The following is a 22,364-nucleotide window of genomic DNA, read 5'->3' on the forward strand; positions in this document are numbered from 1 at the left end:
TAGCTGCTTTATTTTTTATTAAGCAAAGGCAGAAATGGATGTCAAAGCCCGTTGGAGAGCGTGTAGGTGTGGTGGCAGCAGGGGTGCGGATGATAGAGGGAAGAGGGGGAGGCAGGCAAAGTGGGAGAGAAGATAAAAAAATCTTTAAAAGAATAATTTTTAAGGGTAAGAAAATTTAGCTACAGGTGTCCAGGAGTGTCCAATTTCTTGAGACTTCTAAAGTTTTGCCAATTGCTTCCTTCTAGTATAACTCAATCACTTGTGTTATCTGTCAGTTGCACTTTCTATCAATCCTTGTTACCCAGCGCCCGGTGAGTATATGGATGTGTTGCCCAAACACATCTTTGTGTGACACCATGACGAAGACTTCTGCAGTAAATGTTATATAAGTTTGCTAGGGCTGCCATAACAAAATACCCCACACTAGGTGGCTTCAGCAACAGAAATTCATTTTCTCACAGTTCTGGAGGTTAAGATGTGAACAGGTTTGGTTTTTCCTGAAGCCTCTCTCCCTAACTTGCATGTGAGTACCTTCTTGCTGTGTCCTCACATGGCCCTCCTCTGTGAGTGAACGTGTCTGATGTCTGTGTGTCCAAATTTCCTCTTCTAAGGACACCATATTAGATTAGAGCTCATCCTAATGGCCTCATTTTACCTTAATCACCTCTTTTAAAACTTATCTCCAAATACTATTACTTTCTGAGGTAATTCATACATTGAGGTTAGGACTTCGACTTATGAATTCGGGGGATACAATTCAGCATATCACAAGTATTTAGGAACCATTTATCCTATTCTATATGAAAAGGACCCCAATCACATACCTGGATATTAATGGTGCCCCCTCATTGACATCGAGGGGCTTTATCATGTATGTACACAAATTCACTGCTATGCATTGGACTGAGAGCTCATCAAGTGAAGTGCTTTAAAAAAAAAATCTTATGTTGGCTTAAAGAATTTTGAAATCTCTCTCTCCTCCAAATTGCCTTTTTGTTTGTTATGACAAGAATTTATTTTCATAGGTGGGAAGTCCTCAAAGGATTTTCACTATTAGCAGAGACTGCTGATGACATGGAAACAGGTTCGATGTCTGAACCTGGCTGAAAGAAGTAAGGAGGGGTCATTGATCAAGGTGAATAGGACAGATGAAGGTCAAACTGTCCCCTCTAAAACGTGTATTGAGTGTGCTTCCTCTTGTGTTGTGTCACCCGTTCCTTAATTCTTTTAGTCCTTGTCAGGTATCTAGAATGGGCTGGCCAACTGCAGAGACAGTCATATTATCGAGTCCTTTCCTTTATGGGTTTATAGCTCAGCTATGTTAACTATTTAAAAAATGATTCAAAGAAACCCAGTCCTTGCCTTACAAACAGAGACGATCTGACAGGGATTAGGAATCCATCTCCGTGGCCAGATTGTGTCTGTTAGATCTGCCTAGACAAAAATGGGTGCCCACTTCCTGCTTCTCTGTACCCAGGCAGCTGGTGGTGAGGTGAGGCACTGGTCCAGTGCTTCTGACCATGTTTGCCAGGAAATAGACGAAGCAGACCACAGTCTCTCTCACATCTCAAGAGGGTGCTTCTGGTGTGCATTCTTCCAGGTGGGAGGAGCTCTGTTGGTGCAACATTCCTGCCCTCCCTCCAGCCCTTCACATACTCCTTCCCAGGGGAGGTGAAATAGCTGAGCTGATTGGTACGTTTGGAAACCTTACCAAGTTTGACAGTGCATGGACCAGTCCCCGCTTCTCTTTTTTTTGGGAACAAACTGCCCCCAGGGAATGTTTTATACTCTGCATTTCTAGGGACAAAGTTTTCCCTGCTGGGGAGGAATGTGGTTTCCCAGAGCTGCCTGTGACTGGCTGGGTAAATTGGCCTGATGTTGTTTACCTGCCTATGGTGACACTTGCTAATACAGATGTATCCGAAATAAGGGTAATGGTTTGAGCTTGATATGCCAGCTTTTTCTTGTTTCTCCGTTGATTCAGGAATCTGGTGAAGTAACTAGGGCTGGTGACATGGATTCAAACTCTCCTTGTGCTTCTGTCCGTCACAATGCCAGTTGTCGGTAGGACTATCGGTTGCCCTTGAAGCATTTCACATCTATTTCTCATGTGATCCTCACAACAACCTGTTGACAAAGACAAGGCTGGATTTATTGGCTGAGGAGCTAGGGCTGCAACTATTGGTGCTTCCAACCTATTCAGTGATACACTCAGAAAACTGAAAAAAAAAAAAAAAAAGCATCTATCTATCTATCTATCTATCTATCTATCTATCTATCTATCATCTATGTCTGGGTTTGTACCCATAACCTATACCTTACCATGGAAAAGGGATGAGGCTGCTGGCCCCAGAGGTGATAAACTCAGAGTTTCTGGCTGCCCTAGGTCTCGCCTGCCTATTCCAAGCATTGAGAAGAGTGATATCTCAGCAGCTGGAAACCCATTCCTTGCCCACCAGTTGGGAAGTTTGAGCTTAGAGAAGTATGTTAACTAGTTCAAGGTCAAAAAGTGACTCAGATTCTCTGAGTCCAAATCTAAAGAGCCTCAAACATAGACTGAAATGGGGGTGGCATTTGTTACCATCATTCAGGCTCACTAGAGCTTACTGGCACAGAGAAATTTCAAAGGGAAGGCCATTCATTCCCGTCTGTGTCCACTGGACCAATCCCTGTCCAGGGATGCAGTCTGCCTCCTATCAGGTCTCTTCCTTTCTGAACCAGGGCAGATTTTTCTAGCTACCTTCTGGAGAAGGGAGTTCAGGGGAGTCTGCACTAAGGTCTCCAGATCTGGGCTAGTGCTCCACCATGGGGAGCCAGTATCTATTAGATAGTTAAGGAGCTTCCCTGCTTCTAAATACAGGTAAAGTGCTCCTCTCTAATGTGATCAAAATGGTAGATGGTCCATTAATTTTGAATATTACTTAAAGGGTAACCATGAGAAATATACCCTAGACTTCTTATTTTAACTTAAAGCATATACAAGTATGTTCAGACATACTTTTTTTAAAAGTTGGGTCAAGGCATTTTCTGGGTGCAGGCTTCTATTAACTGGAGTTTTGTTTTATCTTTCCTGTATTAACTATACTCACAATCCATTTGTCCTATATATGCTTATCATGTTCCTTCTATGCGCCTGGCATATTCTAGGTGCTGGGGATACAGCAGTGAACAACACAAATTCTCCACACTCGTGGAGTCTATATTCTGTTGGAATCTCCTGTCAGTTTCAGTTCAGGTTTCTTCGAAGTAGAAGGAGAATTTAAAGACCCAAGGCTATCCAAGTACAGATCATGCTAAGATGTTCAAGATTTTTTCCCCCTAGTCTTTCCCATGCTAGCTCAATAGGATTTTCGGTCATTAGGACAAAAGGACAAGTCATTATCAAGCCTTTCCAAAACATAAAATGTCAGTTTACATTGGTTTTCACAACAATTAAATTACATGACCCCTTGTGAGCACTCAGCTCCATTTGTGGGAACAGAAGTACCCAAGAGCCCCTGAGAGTACCTCTACCAGTTGAGCATCTGGGCTGTGGGCACAGTGCGTTTTATACAGGAAACAGAGAACATCCGCTAACCTGGTGATTTGGTTAGGAGGAGGGCGGTTTAAGAGCTTCTCCCACGCTGCTTCACCTGTCCTCCAGACCAAATGCACACTACATTTTGAGGGTGGCTTCTGTCGCTCTTTTAGTAAAGGGCTCAAGTACTTATTCCAAAGCTTTACAAGGGTGGGGGGAACCAGCAGTAGTACCTTTGTTGGGCTAGGTTTTATAAAACTGTGTATTTCTCTCATTACTATGGCTTGGCCTTTATTTTCCGGCCTAGATTTCATGTCAAGGAGCCCTCCTATTTATTCGCTGAAAATGCCTCTTCCAGAACCATTCACGATAAAAAAAAAAAAAAAAAAAAAAAAAAAAAGGTACAGTGTTCAAATAGGCCATCTCTGATGTCCAACTTTCTCCCCAATGGTAGAGGTGAAGTATTCAGTTCCTCCTCTGTAAGAAAACACCTGGTCTGTGGGAGAGCTGGTTGCTCTCTCATCTATAAAATGCTAGGAAGAGAGTATGTGCCTGTATATCCTGGCAGCAGCCCACCAGAAAGAGCAAAACATACTAGAAATGAACAGGCAATGATAATGATAAGAAGTCAATGATAAAGATTGTTCAGTGTCCCACAGTGCTTCTAAAATGACAGTGACATGATAGAGATTATTTAATCTGATTCATTTAATGTTATACATGCAGAAACAGACACTTGAGGAAAATGACTTGGGAGAAGACAGAGCTAGTCCAAGGCAAAGATGGAGTAAAAAGTCTCTGACACCAAGTCATTTGTTCCTTCTACTATCCCTGCTGTTCTCAAAGGAGGATCCATAGACTCCCGAGGATCCCTGCAACACTTCTGAGGGGCTCATGGAGTTATGAAGGTCTGCAGTTGATGGTTTTTGCCTTTTGCACCATGTTGACATTTGCACTGAAGGTACAAAAGCAATAGTGGGTAAGACTCCTAGTTTCTGAGCATGAATCAAGGCAGGCACCAAGGCATACTAGACATCACTGCCACACACTTGCCGTAAAAAACAAATGCCAGTTTCACTTAAGAATGTCCTTGATGAAGCAGTAAATATGATTAGTCTTATTAAATACTGACACTCTTCAAAATAATCTGCGTAACGAAATGGAGAGTATGCATAAATACTTTTTCTGCATTCCCAGGTATGATGGTTATCCCTAAGAGATGTAATGGGGTGGGGCACCTGGGTGGCTCAGTGGTTGAGTGTCTGCCTTTAGCTCAGGGTGTGATTCTGGGGTCCTGGAATCGAGTCCCACATCGGGCTCCCTGCAGGGAGTCTGCTTCTCCCTCTGTCTGTCTCTGCCTCTCTCTCTGTCTCTCATGAATGAATAAATAAAATCTTAAAAAAATAAAAAAAAATGTACTGGGGTGATAAACCTGTGAGTTGAACTAGCCATTTTTTTCATGAAACATATTCCTTTTCTCTTTCTTTTGCTTGAAAGACTGAATGACAAAGAATGCTTTCTCGGCATGGGTGTTTGGCAGACATTTTCTCTAAATGAACAAAGGGAATCTGTCACTTCAAGGAAAACAACTGATAGTATTTGTTACCAATGATAAAATTTGAACTTGCAAGGGAAAATGCAAATTTTGGAAACTTGTATCTACCACTGTGGAACTTGACAGCTTCCTAATATTTAAGGACGTTTCTAATGAGATAGATGGTGATATTAATGAATGTGATTTTTAATAAAATATTGTATAATGCCCGGGATCATGCCCTGAACCGAAGACAGACACTCAACCACTGAGCCACCCAGGTGCCTTTGTTTTATTTATTTCTAATCTAATTTTTATTATTTTTCTTCTGGTTTTTCTGGGCTTAAATTACTTGTGATGAAATGTGTGAACATTTGGAATTTCTTTATAATTCAATAAACAAGCATTTTCTAATGACCGTTGCATGGTATTACAAATTCATACATGGGTAAAAGATCCAATCAAAGTGCATGATAAACCAACAGATTTTAATGTAACAGAATATGAAAAGTTCATTGATACACTTTCAGATTTCACTTTGCAACTAACCTTTAAGAAACTTGCTACATTTTGGTGCAGTATCAAAAAGAATACCCACAGTTATTCAAAAAGACTATTAAATATTCTGTTTTTCCAGTTATATATCCGTGTAAAGCCAGATTTTCTTCACATACTTCAACCAAAATAACATATTGCAAACCATTGACTGTAAAAGCAGATTTGGGAATCCAGTTACCTTCTATTAAGCCAGACATCTAAAAAATTTGCAAAAATATCAGTGTTACTCTTCCCACTAATTTTTTGGAAGTTTTTTTTTTTTAAATGAAAATATGTTATTTATGCTAATATGTAGTGGATTTATTTTTGTTATTTTTAATTAATGAAACTTTTAAATAAGCATTTTCTACTGATAGACATCATCTACTTAAATTTTAAGAGTGTAAAATGGCCCTGAGACTAAAACATTTGAGGACTGCTACCTTACACCAGCTTGCCTTCCAGAAAGTGGACTGGAGGAGGTACTTCTTTCCCCTTTACCCAAATAAGCCAGTGCTGTTATGGTTTTATTTTTAAATCCAACCAGCCCTCTTCCTTGAAAATTGTTAAGTAGTAAAGAAAACTGCAGAACAACTACAGATTCTTGAAATCAAAGGACCAAGAACAAAGAGAGAAGGCAGAAGAAGCACAAAAAAAAAAAAAGGTTTCTCCAGAGCTGTGCAAGGCTGACCAAGACACCTTCTGGGCAGCCTGGTGGGAACTGCCTGCTTCTTTTTGCATCATTGGCCTGATCTCAAGCCCACCCACCCACTCCTACTCCCTAAGTCTCAGCACTGCACAGGAATGATATTTTCAGGGGCCTCCAAACATAAATGGATGGATTAAAGCTTTGGGCTGATCCACACCCCACACCCCTCACTCTCAGTGCTCCCTCTGGGATGACGGTGCAGTGAAGGATTACTGTCAGGCTGGGCCTCCACCAGCAACTTGTTCACAAGCTTAGGCCCGAGATGAAAAGGGAAGGCCCCAGTTTCTGGACTGAAAAGAAAATGTAAATCTCTCACAGGCCACATGCCAGAAGCTGCCAGGAGACCATTTCCCTGTTAGTAAACAGGGCCTCCTGGGCCATCTTTCTCTTCTTTAATAACCTGTGGGGCACCTATTGATTGCCCATGCTGGTCCTTCATAAATTATAATAGGTTGCTCCGGAGCTGCGTGGATGGGAAAATTGGCTCACTAATACCTCATGCTCGTGGAGCGCAGTGTATTGCGCCACATAAACATGAAGAATATGTAACATCAGGTGCAGAGAATGCACAGGAAACACTTGGAGCGGCCGCAGAGGCTTCTGGGCATGCTGCAGACTTTAATTAGCCAGTTTCTTCCACTTGTACGGGAGAGCGGCAGAAAGGCTGATTACACGCCTCCTCCTGCAGAATGCTCTGCTTTCAGCTGGGGGGGGGGGGGTAGCTCAAGCTCTGGTGGGTGAGAGATGGGTCCGCTCTCATTCCTGCCCCCTCACCAGGATGGGAGCCAGCAGATAGGAGGGAATGCTTATGCTTGGTGCTATGGTGAGAAGAACACTTATGGTTAGGAATCAAGACACACTCTGACTCCGTGCTCCGTGCCCCCTGAAACTGAATTTGAATCAGTTAAAGGACATGGTGGCAGGTACAGGTCTGCAACTATCTCTCCCACCTCCAAAATCTGGCATCCACCCTTCCCCCTAGCGAGCACCTTGCCCTTTAAGTGAGAAGGGAGGCCACAGAACTCACAGCTTGATTGGAAATGTAGTTCTCACCCCTCTGCCTTCCTGTGCCCCTCCTGACTTGGCTTCTGAATTTAAAATTCATTTCACGGGGCACCTCTCTAAAGTGGAGAGTAAACAGAAAACCACGCCAGCGTGGCTTCCCATTCTGCTAAAAAAGCTTGGCATCCACATGCCTACACTTGGCAGAACCTTCAGGGTTTCTCTGACTTGAAACAGGCCCTGGGCAATTAGGTCCACTGATGCTTCCCCAAGTGAGCAACACCGTCTCTGCAGTTCCACATGGCCCCTTTTGCCACCGCATTAAAATGGACTAGGAGGACAGTGTGCATACACCCATGTTTTCCTGCCCCTTCCCCTGGTCCTAGAAATGATATCTGCTACTCTGGGATGAAGTGTGCAGGGGGTTGAATGGTGGCCGTGCAGAAAATGCATCCACGACATCCCAGAACCTGTGCATGTGACCTTAACTTGGAAAAAGGGTTCGTACAGATGCAATTAAATGAAGGATCTTGAGATGAGCTGCTCATCCTGGATTACCCCGGTGGGCCCGAACCCAGTGCAAAATGTCCCTATACAAGACAAGAGGACAAAACACGGATACAGAGAAGTCCACGTGGAGATGAAAGCAGAGTGATGCAGCCACAAGCCAAGGAATTCCTGGGCCACCGGAAGCTGAAAGACACAAGGTGCGACGATTCTCTAGAGCCTTTGGAGGGAGTGTGGCCTAGCTAACACTGATTTCAGACTTCTGGCCTCCAGGACTGTGAGAGAACACATTTCTCTTTTTTAAAGCCACTTAGCTTGTGGCACTCTGTTCCAGCAGCTCTGGGAAACTACTACAGGTGTGCTTCCAAGGATGGACCCCAGCTCAGGTATTCCTTCCACAGGAGATGCTTTTTTCCCTCCCTAGGAGAATATGCCTGAACAGCAGCCTCAGTGTCCAGGTCAGCAACCAGCTCTCGGGGAAATACAAACACCTAGATGGGGCTGTGGCTGAAGATCCACACTGGAGAAAGCATCTGGGGGATGCTTTCAGCATCTCTTGCTGGCAAGGCATTGGAGAAATAGCCTAATTTTGGAAATAGACAGACCTTGTCTTAAAACTCAACTCCACTATTGGCTTTGTGACACTAGACAAACTACTTGCCCTCTCTGTGCTTCAACTTTCTTATCTATAAGATGAGGATAACTCCTACCTTACAGGCAGGAGCAGATCCAGGATCTGAGACATGCATATTTTTTGAGACCTATTTGTTTATTTATTTTAAAAAAATTTTAAGACCATTTTGTTTATTCATGAGAGACAGAGAGTTAGACCCCCTACAGAGCAGAGAGCCCAATGTACGACCCTGGGATCATGACCCGAGCTGAAGGCAGACGTTCAACCAAATGAGCCATCCAGGCTCCCCTTCTGGAGACCCTTTTAAAGAAGAATACAAAGCTTCAAACCCAAAATTAGGAGTGGGGCCTTGAAAAGGTCTTGTGCTAGTGAGGGGCCCCGAGGCTTACGTCAAGCCGCCTCTGCTTCCAGGGTGTCCTGAGGATTGTAGATAAAAGCGTGAAGCTCTAGACAGCGCTGGCTCCTACTGTGAGCTTTGCAAGAAGTAAAGTTGGATGAAGAATCCAACGCTTAAGTGCCTACTGAAAGGCACATAGATATTTTTGCGACACACAGAAAATTGTATGGTAGGGTACATTCCATGGCAGGTTGCTAGCTGTTGCCTTGACATCCATTTTCCCTTTCTTTTCCATAACAGAAAACTGACATTTTGGGGGATGGCCGTGTGCTCCACTAAAGCCTAGCTTCCTAAGCAGGTTTTGCAGAGAGGTGTGGCCAAAAGACTAGGTTCTGGCCAAAGAAGTATAAGCAAATAGAGGTAAGAGACTTCCATAACCATCTTTCAGGAAGTGAATTGTGCCTCCCTCATCCTCATTCTATATTCCTTTAGGATTGGAATCCTAATCCTCATTTTCTAAGAATATGACCTTATTTGGAAATAGGGTCCTTGCAAATGTAATTAGTTAAAATGAGGTCATTAGGATGGGTCATAATATGAGATGAGTGGTGTCCTTATAAAAAGGGAAAATTTGAATACAGATACAGGAGGCAGAGAATGCTGTGATGCTTTTATAAAGGAGGAACATCAAAGATTGCCAGCAAATTACCAGTAGAAAGGGGAGAGGTATAGAATAGATTTTCCTTACAGTTCTCAGAAAGAACCAACCCTGCTAACAACTTAATTTCAGACTTTTGGCTTGCGGAACTATGAGAAAATAAATAAACTTCCTTTGAGTAAGCCACTAAGTTCATGGTAGTTTGTTACAGCAGCTCTAGCAAACCCCTACAGAGAGATATGCCCTTCTTCACCAAGTTTCCATCTTGCTGCCTGGAAGGCAGAGAAGAGGTCTGGTCCTCCATTAGCCATATTGGCTCATGAGGAGGAAGTAGAGGAAAGAGCTAAATGGAGCCAGAGACCCTAAAACTTCATGCAACTGCCAGACTTGCCTTGGACCACCTACTTTGTTTTCCCAGAAAATAAGTAAACTTGAAGCTTTTGTTGTTATTGTTTTGTTTGTTTTCCGAAACATAATTTTAACCGATCTTTAACATATCTTAGCTGATACATAGTTATTCTCTGGGGGAGGATGAAGATTGGAATATCTGGTAAAGGAATTTTTAGCTTTATCTGTAATGTTTCAATTTTGATAGCAGAATACTCATGTATTCTTTTGTAATTAAAAAATTTTATTTTATAATAAATAAGTCACAAAGAAAAAAAAAAGAGGGATGACCACCTATAGATTAAGAGAGACCTGAGAAATATATTAACCAGTTGCAAGGTATATACCTGTTTTGGATATTGATTTAAACAAAAAAATTTTTTTAAATTAATGAGATAACCGAGTAAATTTTAATATTAATTGGATAGTTAATATTACGGAATTAATTATTTTGTGTGCTAATAATATTGTAGTTATATATTTAAAGTGCTTTTACCTTTTAGGCTCTAACACATTGTTTTTCACCCTCAGTGTTATTGTTATTTTGGGCCAAATAATTTTTTTTGAGTATAGTTGACATCTAATGTTACGTTAGTTTCAGGGGTACAACATAGTGATTTGATGAGTGTATACATTATGCTATGCTCACCGCAAGTACAGGTACCATCTGTCACCATTCAATGCTATGATAGTTTCACTGATTATCTATTATCCCCATGACTTATTCCCCCATGACTTATTCATCCCATAACCCATATCCCCCTCCTCCTCACCCATTTTGCCCTTCCCGCACTCCCCTCCCCTCTGGCCACCCTCAGTTTGTTCTTGGTATTTCTAGATCTGATTCTGCTTTTTGTTTATTCATGTTATTGTTGTTTAGATTCCACTTATGAGTGAAATCATATATTTGTCTTTCTCAGTCTGACTTATTTCACTTAGCATCACACTCACTAGGTCCATCCATGTTGTCTCAAATAATTCTTTGTCATGGGAAGCTCTTTCTTATGTTGTAGGATGTTCAGCAGCATTCCTGGATTGTACTCACTAGATGCCAGTAGTACACCCCTCCCCCAAGTTATGTCAATCAGTAGCATCGCCAGACATAGTCAAATGTCTCCTGGGGGGCAAAACTGGTCTGGGTGAAGAACTACTGCTCTAAAATTTAGAGAAATTAACTGGAATAGTTATGGGTGAAATGATTTGATGTTTGGGTTTTGCTTAAAATAATCTGCATGATGGGAGTGGGTAAAATGTTCCATAATGAGAAGTTTAAAATACATTTTAAAAAGTGTGGGTCTGGGATCCCTGGGTGGCGCAGCGATTGAGTGCCTGCCTTTGGCCCAGCGTGCGATCCTGGAGACCCGGGATCGAATCCCACATCGGGCTCCCGGTGCATGGAGCCTGCTTCTCCCTCTGCCTATGTCTCTGCCGCCTACCCCCCCCGACTATCATAAATAAATAAAAATTAATAAAAATAAAAAATGTGGGTCTATTTGTACTTTTCTTTTCGTCAATATGGTGGACTCATTGTGAAATCTCTTCTCACTACAAAATCTGAATATACCGGATAAAAAAAGTAACATTTACTACTGTGGTCCAAGATCTTGTATCATGTCTCCTAGTGACTCTCAACATCCAAGGCTCTGGGCCTTTCCTACTGTGGGCAGGACAGGCCCCCTCTCCCTCATCACTAACTCAGATCTGCCCTGGGGATTCCCTAGTCAGGGGCCCCACTTGGGCCTGAGTTACCTGGTAACCTAACTTCTGAGGCTGCCTCCCACCATTTCTCTCTGGGCCTCCTCCCTCAATCTCCAAGCTCCAGGTCAGACAGGGTATGTGTAAAGCCAGGTTCATTAGGACTGAACCTTTGCCTTGCCCAGCCAGCCTGTTGGCTTCCTGTTGACTGTTTGCAGAAACCTTATGCCCTCTGCCAGCACCAGGCTAGTCCACTCTGTTTAAACACACACCACACCTGTACGCATCTCCTTCACCAGCTGCTTCACTTGACCATCTGCTGCCTCACTTGGCCACCTGCTCAGGAGACTCCAGGCCCCCCTGGGCCTCATGTTTCCCTCGGTGCCTCTGCTGAGACTGACTTTCAGGGCCTCCTGCTCCTCCCAAGGACTCCGCAGTTTGGTCAGGCCTCCCTGGTGACTGAGCTATGTTATCACCTGAGTCCACCAGGGGTCAGTCGGAGTGGAGGTCAGAGGAGAGGCCTCTGAACTGCAGCAACTGCGGTTGGAAGTTTTGGGTTGAGGGGCCACACAGGGCTGGATGGGGGAGGGGTAGGGGATGGGGTGGGCTGCAAGTGGGCTCCCATCAAGAGGTGAGAGGCAGCCTGCTGGGTTCACAACGCACCTGGCCACAGACCTTAGGGCAGGGTAGGACATGTTGGAAGCAGGCAGGCCCAGGGAGCCCCACCTGCAGGTGCTGTCCAGACCAGCACGCAGCCAGGGCAGGGAGAGGGCCCAGCTATTTTTACTCGGACACCGTTTGACCACAGGAGCTGTTTTCAAGGGTGGGCGGTAGCTATTTGCTAGAAGGATCTTTCAGGTAAGAGGGCGGCAGGAGGCCTGAGCAACCACCACTTCCTCTACCTTTCTGAGTGTGCCTTATCGACCCTTGATCCTGGTTCTTCTCCGTTTTCTGCCCCTTGAAAAGTAGGCAAGGTCAAGTCTGGCCACCTACTTGCCTGAGAGGCAGGCATGGCCGCTGGTGCATTTCCAGGGCACAGAGAGCTGTGGGTGGACTTCCAGGAGGAGCCCTTTCCCTGCCCCTCACAGAAACGGCAGGATGTGTGAGTCGGAGAGCATGGGGCTCAAATCCCACATCCTCCACATCCTAGCTGTGGATGCAGCAGTCAAGGTGCTCAACATCTTCATCCTTCACCTTTCCCCTGTGAGACGTGAGCGTGCGAAATGAGAATAGTCTTGCCTACTTCATAAAGTTATTGTGTGAGAACTAAATGAGATTATGTATATGTTTATAAATATAACACATATTATGTACCCGTATAATGCAGAACAGGACAGGAATGAGTAATATGACCTCTCTCAATTGTTTTCAAACTCCTCATATTAATGACTCCTTTTATGTCAGGGAGGTGGGGGATAGTCCTCAGTCTACACAAGTGGCTCTTCCTTTCCTGCTAGCATCCCAGTAGATACCTACCTATGATGTTTGAGTGGTCTGCTGTAGTCCTGCCTATGTCTGTGACTGTGGCTGTCCATAACAGTAGCTTCAGCTTATTGAAAGCTTGCTCATGGACAAAGACCTTTTTCACTTTCAGGCCCTGTTGTCAAGCAAGTGAAGTAGACCTAGAGCTGGAAGAGAGCAGGCTGGCAGGAGGTGGGCAGTGGGGAGCTATTTAAGATGATGGAGCAAGAGCATCATTGAAATAATCAAATATGAGCACAACAAGACTAACAGTTTTTGAGGGTGGAGACTTACTGACTTCTCAGAGATATTTGGGGTCAAGGATCACCAACATGGGTCAGCAACAAGGCTTTGGTTGTAGACACATGTTGTTTTCACCTTCCCACCATCCCTCCCCCATGCTCAGCACCAAATGGCCTTTGGAAGCCACACACCATTTACTCTCTTTCCATGTAGTCCAGGAGGAAATCACCTCATACTTCCCCACCTCAGGTCCAGGGCAGGTATGTGACCCAGGCTTGGCTAACCAGTCATAGTGATTGGTTGGGGAGTAAGTCTTTTGCTCAGGGAGGGTCAGTGAGAGTCAGCACTGAGACTTTTGCTAAAAGAGATACCCATTTTCTCAGTGGAGTTGCAAAGCTGAGAAGGTGTAAGCTGAAAGCAGTGGTGGCCATCTTTGTCACTGCCTGGGCAGGGTCTCTCTGCCTGAGAACAAAGACTACAGAGAGAAGAAGCAGATCTGAGAGGTGGAAACACGCAGATTTCTTATTGCCCTCGCTGGGCATGTGGAGCTAGCCATTTCTGAAGATTAGAGCTTTAAAATAGGAGCTAACATTACCTTTTTATTTTTATTTTTTAAAGATTTTATTTATTTGACAGAGAGCTAGAGAGAGAGAGAGAGAACAAGAAGGGGGAGCATCAGGCAGAGGGAGAGGGAGAAGCAGGCTGCCCGCTGAGCAAGGACCCCGAGATGCGGGCTCAACCCCAGGACCCTGTGATCATGACCTGAGTGGAAGGCAGACGCTGAACCGACCAAGCCGTCCAGGTGCCCCTAGCATTACCTTTTGAAAGGCAGCTTGCATTCGGTTTCTGTTCATGGCAACCAAAGGGGTTCTGACTAATTCATCTTTCTATTTATTTTTTAGTTGGATGGAAAATTTGCAATTTTTACATTGTGGCATAAAAACAGAACTCTGACATGTTTGACAACATATTTTTGACAGTTCTATCTATTTCTGACAAAGACGTGCCGGGAAGTTGTGGGAACACATCCCCTGTGTCTGTCCCCCTCCTTTTATTCAGAGCTACATAAATGTATGCTAATGATCTTATGATGACGACAGTCAGAACTGTGCTTCGAGAAGATGATAGCAGGGGGGAGTAGGATTAGAGTAGGGAGAGACAAGAGGCAGGAAGACTACTCAGGAGGCCCATCTAATGATTCAAATGAGAAGTAATGAGGATCTTCACAAGGGGCTAGCCACAGAAATAGAGAGAAAAGACCCTGCAGAGGTCAGATTGGCATGGTCTGGCAACAAATTAGAGGGTAAAGGAATAAAAAATGAAGTGTTTCCATCTACAAGGCCCTATAGGACCTGACCCCCACTTTCTGCATCGTTCCTGATTTCTCTCTTACTACTCTTTCCCTTGACCGTCTGCCCAACGACGCTGGCTTTTGAATTTACTGTGCCCTCTGCTTGGCACACTCTTCCTCCAGATAGTCCCTGGTTCATTTCTCATTTCCTTTAAGCCTCCACTCAGATGATATTGCATCAGAAAGGCTTCCCCGGGGTGCCTGGGTGGCTCAATTAGTTAACCGGTTAAGCATCTTCTCTTGGTCGTGGCTCAGGTTACAATCTCATGGGTCCTGAGATGGAGCCCCTGCACCCCCTCTTGTCTGGCTCCGGGCTGAGTGGGGAGTCTACTTGAGCTGCTTGAGGATTCTCTCCCTCTGCCCCTCAATACCCCCCTACATGCACATGCGCTCTCTCTCTTTCACATAAATAAATACGTCTTAAAAGAAAAGAAAAGAAAAGAAAAGAAAAGAAAAGAAAAGAAAAGAAAAGAAAAGGACTTCCCTGAAATCCCCCCGAATGGTCTGCAATGGTGGCTCCCCTCAGCAGCGTGCCTTATACCTGCTAATCTTTCTCCATGGTACCTAAGCCCTCATTGCTTATTGCCTACGTAGCTATTTATTTTCTGTTTCCCAGGACTTAGATGTAGGCTCCATGAAAGCAGCAAGTTTTGGCACTGCAGAGTTCCCAGAACCCAGGACGGAATCTGGCACAAAATAGGTACTCCGTGAATGTAAACAGATAAATCCCGAACAGCTGGGACAATGGCCTGGTGTTGACCAAAATGGCAACGGTGAGAGCTGAGTGGTGCCGGGTTGGTGGAGTGGAGAGTGAGGGAGCCAGTCGGTCCAGACCCTCTGGAACTTCAACTTGGGCTTGCAGATAGCATCATCAGACTGGTGATTGAAGGACTGGGCTGCAGCTCAGAAGCCAGAGGTGGGGACCTAGAGAGGAATTCTGCTCCAAGGGCTGGCGCCCACCGGGGAGTCAGGAAAATCCCTGAGGAGGCCCTGGAGAGAGAGATGAGACCTGGGGGACCCACAAGTCTTGGTTTGCCCAGGAGTTCCCTGGTTTAAAAACTAAAAGTCTAGCCTGAGGACCCCCTCAGTCTCAGGCAAACTGCAGTAGTTGGTCACCCTAAGAAGGCCCTTCCACTGAGGTAGAAGGAGGGGAAGGACCACTTGGGAAAGATAGAGGAAGAGCAGCCCGGAGCTTCCTCAGGAACTCGAGGAAGGGGAGGGCTCTGGTAAGGGCAGGTCTCTGTCCTCCTCCTCCTCCCCCCAGACCAGTTTGGTTCTGTCCTCCTGAGGCCGAGAAGGCTGAATTACCTCTGAACTTCCCCCCACCCCACCGCTTGGCAGAATTTACAGCTTCCTGGTAAGCTGGGGAATTTGGTTTTGTTCCAGGCCTGGGACCCCAGCTCCAACCAACCGTAGCCTAGTATGGACTCTTAAATTCTGGTGTCCAGGGGCTTCAGTGATGCCCCAGGTAAGTAGTTCTAAGCCAGTGATCATTTTCTGCCTGTGCTAGGGGGAGTTTAAGAGGGTAAACAACTCTGCATTTGCCTAGCCACGGTGGCTGAGGGAACAGGAAGCTGCCTCTCCTCTCGTAAACAACACTGGCCAAGATTAGTAGCACTTGTAAGGGGCCATTCTTAGCAGTGGGCACTGAATTGTGCCCCGAATTAATTTCAAGTGAGAAAAATGGTTGCTGGGTACATAACAACACACAAGAACCCTAAGGGGCATCTTCAAACCTCCTTCTGGATTTGGTAGGAGAGTGAGTCCTGAACCAAGTATTTGGAGCCTTAGTTATTTACGATAACCAGGAGCAAACGAGGCAATAAATCAGAAAATACCTTAAGTTGTGTAATTTTTTTTTTAAGTTGTGTAATTTAATTAAACAATTAAACTTGGGTAATTATTTTAAATGATTACATAAATACATGGTCTTATCGTTGGGCCTGGCTTGAAATACAGAACTCTCAGTATAAAACATGGTCCCTGTCTTTTGAGAACTTTATGGCTAACCTAAGAGGAAAGATATACACCAAACATATGATAAGAACTTAACTATATTTACTAAGCAGCATATAAGGAAGTAGAAATAAATGTTGTGTCACCTCCCTGACTCCCTCACCCCCTCCCAGTTCTCTAACCTACAACACACGTATCAACCTTCCTTCCCAATGAGCTTGGTAGAAAAGTGCTCTATTTTCATCCAGGCCAGACAGAGCACAGTAGTGTTTCCAGCCATCTTTTTTTAGCCGCAGACCTGCTCTGGGAAGAAAGGGTCATGAATGCAGCAAGCCTGAGCTTAAACACCTTGCCCAGAAAGTTAATTGAGTAACTATGACTAGGCCATCTACTTAGGGCTTGTGCTGCATTAGGTTCTGTGGAGGTCTAAAAGACGGTCCCTCCCCCTTCACTGGAGTGAAAAACCTAAGGTCCCCAAAACAAGGCCCCATGTGTTTAAGTGTCAATGTTAGTTGTAAGGGCAACAAAATTCTAGAAAAGGGAAACTTTAATATTTTAGGCAGACTGTGTATTTTGTGGATGGTGGGCCATGAGCTGGATAGACTGTCAAGACAGAAGGAAACTTGGTGAGTCAGAGTGTAATTGAATGAGAGTGGCATTCACTCTGGGAAAGTGTCAAGACTTCCTGCCGAGATCCAGCTTCCAAAGGGTAGAAAAATGTTTTATTGTTCCTTAAAAATATGGATAGCTTTAAGTAGTATTAAAAAAAAAAACACAAAATATGGTTCTTAAGAAGTTAAAAGACTTAAATGGAGAAACCTCCACACCTTAGTAGAGAACCTGGCACTTAGGCATTTAAAACCCGCAGTCGGGATCCCTGGGTGGCGCAGCGGTTTGGCGCCTGCCTTTGGCCCAGGGTGCGATCCTGGAGACCCGGGATCGAATCCCACATCGGGCTCCCGGTGCATGGAGCCTGCTTCTCCCTCTGCCTGTGTCTCTGCCTCTTTCTCTCTCTCTCTGTGAGATTATCATAAAATAAATAAATAAATAAATAAATAAATAAATAAATAAATAAATAAAATAAAATAAAACCCCCAGTCCTTCTCCAATAGGAAGGTCCACTGTGCTACGAAGAAGGTAGTATCTGAGCTAGTGGTACTGTCTTTTACTTGAAGCCAGTGATGTCAATAGTGAGTTAACGGCACTGAGGGCACCACTGCTGCCACTCCCAGAAGCTTTAGGTTTTCACCAAAGACACCATCGTTGTCCATTAAAGTTGACTCGTGCTTCTGTGCTAGGCCACCTCACTGGGCTCTTGCTTCCTAGGATGAGAATCCACCTGCTGGAGTTGCTTCTATGACCCTGGTCCCGGCTGGCTCTGCAAATTGAGGTGTGTTCCTTATCTACCTTCACTTCTGCTTCTCCCCGAAGTGCTACTTGTGTGCCCCCAATATCTTAAGGAAATTTTGCATGACTGTGCCTGATTCTGCTCTTCGCCATTCCAGCCCTCTCTTCTTAGGATGTGGTCACACCCACAGGATGCTGGATGGGAACAAGCTGGGAGGCATACACCAGCTGTTGCTCAAAACCACTCCTTTCCTCAGAGGTCAAACGCATTATGATTAGTGGCAGCTTGGGTTTGCCAGTGTCTCCCTTGGAAAGAGAACTTCCTCATTGGCCTCTTGGTCCGTCATACACATTGCTTCCTGATAGGCTTCCCCACTGGTTCTCTAGATAAGGCTGGACATATCTGGGCCCCAGCAGAGAGAAAAATGAGACAATAAAAGTTAAAAGCATAACTTTCATGGGGCCTTCAGAACTTATCAACAGAAAATTATTGCTGAGATGTCAATATAAGAACCTCTTGGATGAACATTAGGAAAAAAAAAAAAAAAAACAGTGGAGAGGACACTGACTGAGAACATTGGTTAAACACAGAGGCTGAAAGCCCTAGCCTTTGAGAATAGATGGGTGAAATTGTACCAAAACCAGTAGCAGAGGAGTGATCCACAGAGCTGGCCTCTGTGTGTGAATGCTGAGCACTCAGAGGACCTGCAGGAGGCTCCCTTTGGGGCTATTGGATACAACAGGGGCCATCCCAGGGCTAAGGCCCCTGCTAGGAACTTTCCAGTACACTATCTCTAATCTTCAGACAACCCTGTATTACTGGAAAAAAACACCTGCCCACACCGACTCCCTCCCTTACTCAGCACTCGGGGGCCCATGAGAAGAGCCTGGTCTCAGAGCCAATGTAATCTGGGGGCCCAATGAAGCGCAACGGGCAGTTCTGTGGTTTCGATAGAGCTTTTGCATGTGTTCAGGGAGAGTGGCTTTTGCAAGAAGGGGGACTGGAGAGAGTTGAATTGGGTGCAGAAGATAATAAGAAGAATCTGGTTTTCCTCTCAAGGGTGGGGGCAGAGAAGAAAGAGGGCAGAAGAGAAAAAAGAGGAGGTTTGTGAGCATGTTGGGAGACCAAAGCCAGAAGCATGGAAGAAGCCTGGGGACCAAGAGACTCAGAGAAATGATATTCATGTTTGGGTACACTTGACTGCATGTAAATCCTTCCATGCTCTGTTCAAAGGCCTTGGGTGAATGAGTTTTTGTTAAAATTAAGAAAACGGCTGAGCTCCACTGCTAGATTGACATGGCACAGGTCTGAGGCAGGGTTTGCTGCACATTGGTAAACATTTCCAATGTCCTTAGAGTCTCTGCAGAAACAACCTTTCCAAACTGATGCACAACATGGGTGTTCCATAATTTTCTTTACTCTGCAAAATTGGGCATTCTAGTTGTTTCCAGCCTCGTTTTGTTTGTGCATACATTATTTACTGAGCCACAATTTAGTCACCCCAAAATAATATCAGACAATCCAGACTAACTAGGATTCTCAAATTCTTGAGAGACTGACCATGCAAATGAACAATGGCCAGATCATATGTAAAAATTGAACCCTGACCCCCAACCCCTGCAGCAACCAGCCCAGGAAGGTAAAACACAACCTCTGTAGTAATCAGCCCGTAATCACCCACTTCCCTAAATTTTGCCTAAGCTTCCAACTCAGGACCAACCAGAGAAAGCCAAATGTACTCTCTGAACCAATCACACCATGTGCCCTGCTCCTGGTTATGCCACCTCCGGCTGCCCGCCACACCAACGACTTCCAGCCGGAGTGTACCTGAAACCTTCTCTAGTTTTCACTGTGGAGCTTTCCTGCTCTCCTACTTGTCTTTGAGTCTCTGCCAAGAGCAGGCGATGGTGGCTGAGCTCCTTGCCATAGCAGGCTCTGCATAAATAGCCGCTGCTGCTCTTTGCTTGTGCCCACACTGGGTGGTCTTTGCTTGTGTCCACATACTCCTCGCAAGGCTTGTGTCGGGTTAACCCGGTAGACACTGAACCTTGAGGAGTGTCACAGGCAAAGCCCCTGTGGCAGCAGGGCTTTTTCCACCAGGAGCCATCGGAAAATACCTGGCTATTTCTGGAAGGATGTCTAAGAGAAAACCCCCGCCTCCACAGCCCACACATACCTATCAGCCAGGAGGGCCCTGGGGCCCGGTGCCTTCCTCGAGGGTGCACAGCAGCCACAGCAGCAGCAGGAAGCCACAGGAAAAGAACTGGGCTGCGGAGTCCCAATGGCTCAGTCTGTCCCAGCTCCACATGGACAGTCTGTGGTGCCCGCCAGTTACCACCGCGAGCACTGAAGTCACTTTTCAGTGTGGTCACACAAACTCCACCGGGCCAGCCAGGGGTTAGAACGCTCAGGCGCAGTTGTCAAACCAAAGAATTACGTGCCAGTGACTAGAAGTCAGGACTGCAGGTAAGCAAGGGCCCAGGAGGACAGCCTGCAGGTTAACCCTTTGTGGGGAGCCTGGCCGGTCACCTCACCAGTGAAACCGGCTGCACAGTGGGCAGGATGGCATGAGGGGGAGGGCCCAGGCGTGGGGTTCAGTCACACTGAAACTGGGTGATTTTCTCTCCTGCCACTCCGGGGGCTGGGGCCATGCCATGGGCTCCCACCGTGTGGAAGGCAGGGGAACCACTGGGAGACTGATTTCCTGATGAGCCACTCGGTGTTGTCAAGCAGGGCCTTCCCTTTCTGCTCCAGGGCTTTCGTCTTCTCTCCTGGGGGCTCCTTCTGGGGGAGGGGAAGGAACAGTGGGGGGTCCTTCTTCAGTGCCACAGCAGTTGCTGACATTCTGGACTCCTGGCGAAAATTCTGAACAGATCCTTTTTATTTATTTTTTATTTATTTTTAGATTTTATTTATTTATTTGATAGAGAGAGCCCACAAGCAGGAGAGAGATAGAGGGAGAAGCAGACTCCCCACTGTGCAGGGAGCCAATCCCTGGGACTTGATCCCAGGACCTGGAGATCATGACCTGAGCTGAAGGCAGATGTTTAACCCACTGAGACATCCAGGTGCCCCTGAGAAGCTCCTCTTTAGCCCTACATTTTGAGAAATGATGCGGCTGCAATTTGAATAGTCTTTTAAAGTCTGTTAAGCACCAGTTACAAAACCCACTTGGTTTAATCTCTGCAAACCTTCCAAGATGGTATTATCGTTATCCCTCTTCTGAGGCTCAGAATATTTAACTGACTTGTCCAAGATCACACAGCTAGGAAGGTAGGCAGCCAGAGCCCTCCTGACTCCAAGCTCCAAGATGCATACTTTGGTGGTGGGGTGGTGGTGGGACGTCCAGCTCTTAACAGAGCCTGAACTGTTTGCCCTAAACTTCCTGATACTGTAGAGGATGGGGAGTTTGAGGCAACAGTGGGATGGGGTTTGCAAAGCTCAAAGGGAGGCCCAGGCTGGAAATAGCCTCTGGGTTCTCTTCAAGCCCCAGATAGGGAGTGCCTAAGTGAAACCACTCTTCTGGTATTTGAATGGAACAAAAAGCAGGAAATACTAGGAGTTGACCGGTGGCTGGGATGGCCGGTAACATACACTTTAACTATAATGAACTAGTCATTTCCTGGAACATTTAAGAAAAAAGTGACTGAGAAGGCTCCGGCTCCCGGTCACCAGCCCAGCCAGCTGCAGAGAAGGAAACAAATGAGTTTCTATAGATGGAATCCTTTGTTTCAGTACAGGTTAATTGTGGTTATTTGTAAGCAGGGGTGGGAGAGTTAACACCTTGATGCTTCCCTCATGGTAATACTTCTGGAGGAAAAACTTCTGGGGTGGGGCGGGGGCGGGGGGACCCTGGAGGGGATTGCTTAGAAGAAAGATCCTAAGTCTGGAGAAATTGGGAGGTGTCAAATCAGATGTTGTAAAGGGTAAGGAGTCTGTGAATCTGGGAAAGAAAGGATATTTTCCTGGAAAGGGTTTCCCCTCTTTATTCTCTTTTCATGCCACGTTTAGGTAACAAGACAAAGTGATAATAAATTCCACCCCCAGATGAAGTAGGAATGCCCAGGGTAGTAGCAAGCCTGTGCACAGTCTGTCCTGGCTGAGTGCAGAGGCACCCAGGGAGGGCCAGGCCTGCTTTCCCACCCCTCCTGATGCCAGTACCACCAATGTGGCTAGTGAGCACCCCCCAGGAGCTGGGAAGGTGGAGATCCTACCTAGTTCCTCCTTCACAGCCTCTGCACAACTTTCTCCCACAGGCTCCTCACGCCTAGGGCAGCCTATCCTACAAAGAGGTGCTGGCAGGGACAGCACGTGCGTTTAGATTGATTCTGTACTTGCTTTCCTTCTAAGTTACCCAGAACACGGTGCCTTAGAGGACCAGATTCCTTCCTTGCCTGGGAATAGGGAGAGAGAAGGAGCTGGAAGTGGAGGAAGCCAGCTTTCTGCCTTTCTCATTCTCCAGTCCTATCTTCTTCTAGTACCCTGGCC

The 22,364-nt window shown here is 45.6% G+C and overlaps 3 long non-coding RNA genes across 3 annotated transcripts in view; 1 reads left to right on the forward strand and 2 right to left on the reverse strand.

Moving 5' to 3' along the window:
* Positions 1–22,364, reverse strand: part of LOC102151445 — a 147,815-nt gene that overhangs the window by 56,430 nt on the left and 69,021 nt on the right. The gene's annotated exons all lie outside the window — the stretch shown is intronic.
* Positions 1–22,364, reverse strand: part of LOC119872871 — a 26,495-nt gene continuing 4,131 nt past the window's right edge. Inside the window, exons 2-3 of the long non-coding RNA XR_005363412.1 lie at positions 20,053–20,741; positions 1–2,127 (exon numbers count right to left, since the gene is read on the reverse strand). This is a non-coding gene — a long non-coding RNA (uncharacterized LOC119872871). The remainder of the gene's footprint in view (positions 2,128–20,052; positions 20,742–22,364) is intronic.
* LOC111097077 overlaps positions 19,675–22,364 on the forward strand; it is a 15,732-nt gene continuing 13,042 nt past the window's right edge. Inside the window, exon 1 of the long non-coding RNA XR_005363413.1 lies at positions 19,675–20,342. This is a non-coding gene — a long non-coding RNA (uncharacterized LOC111097077). The remainder of the gene's footprint in view (positions 20,343–22,364) is intronic.

This window comes from Canis lupus, chromosome 8 (genome assembly GCF_011100685.1).
Source record: "Canis lupus familiaris isolate Mischka breed German Shepherd chromosome 8, alternate assembly UU_Cfam_GSD_1.0, whole genome shotgun sequence".
Taxonomy (NCBI): Eukaryota; Metazoa; Chordata; class Mammalia; order Carnivora; family Canidae; genus Canis; species Canis lupus.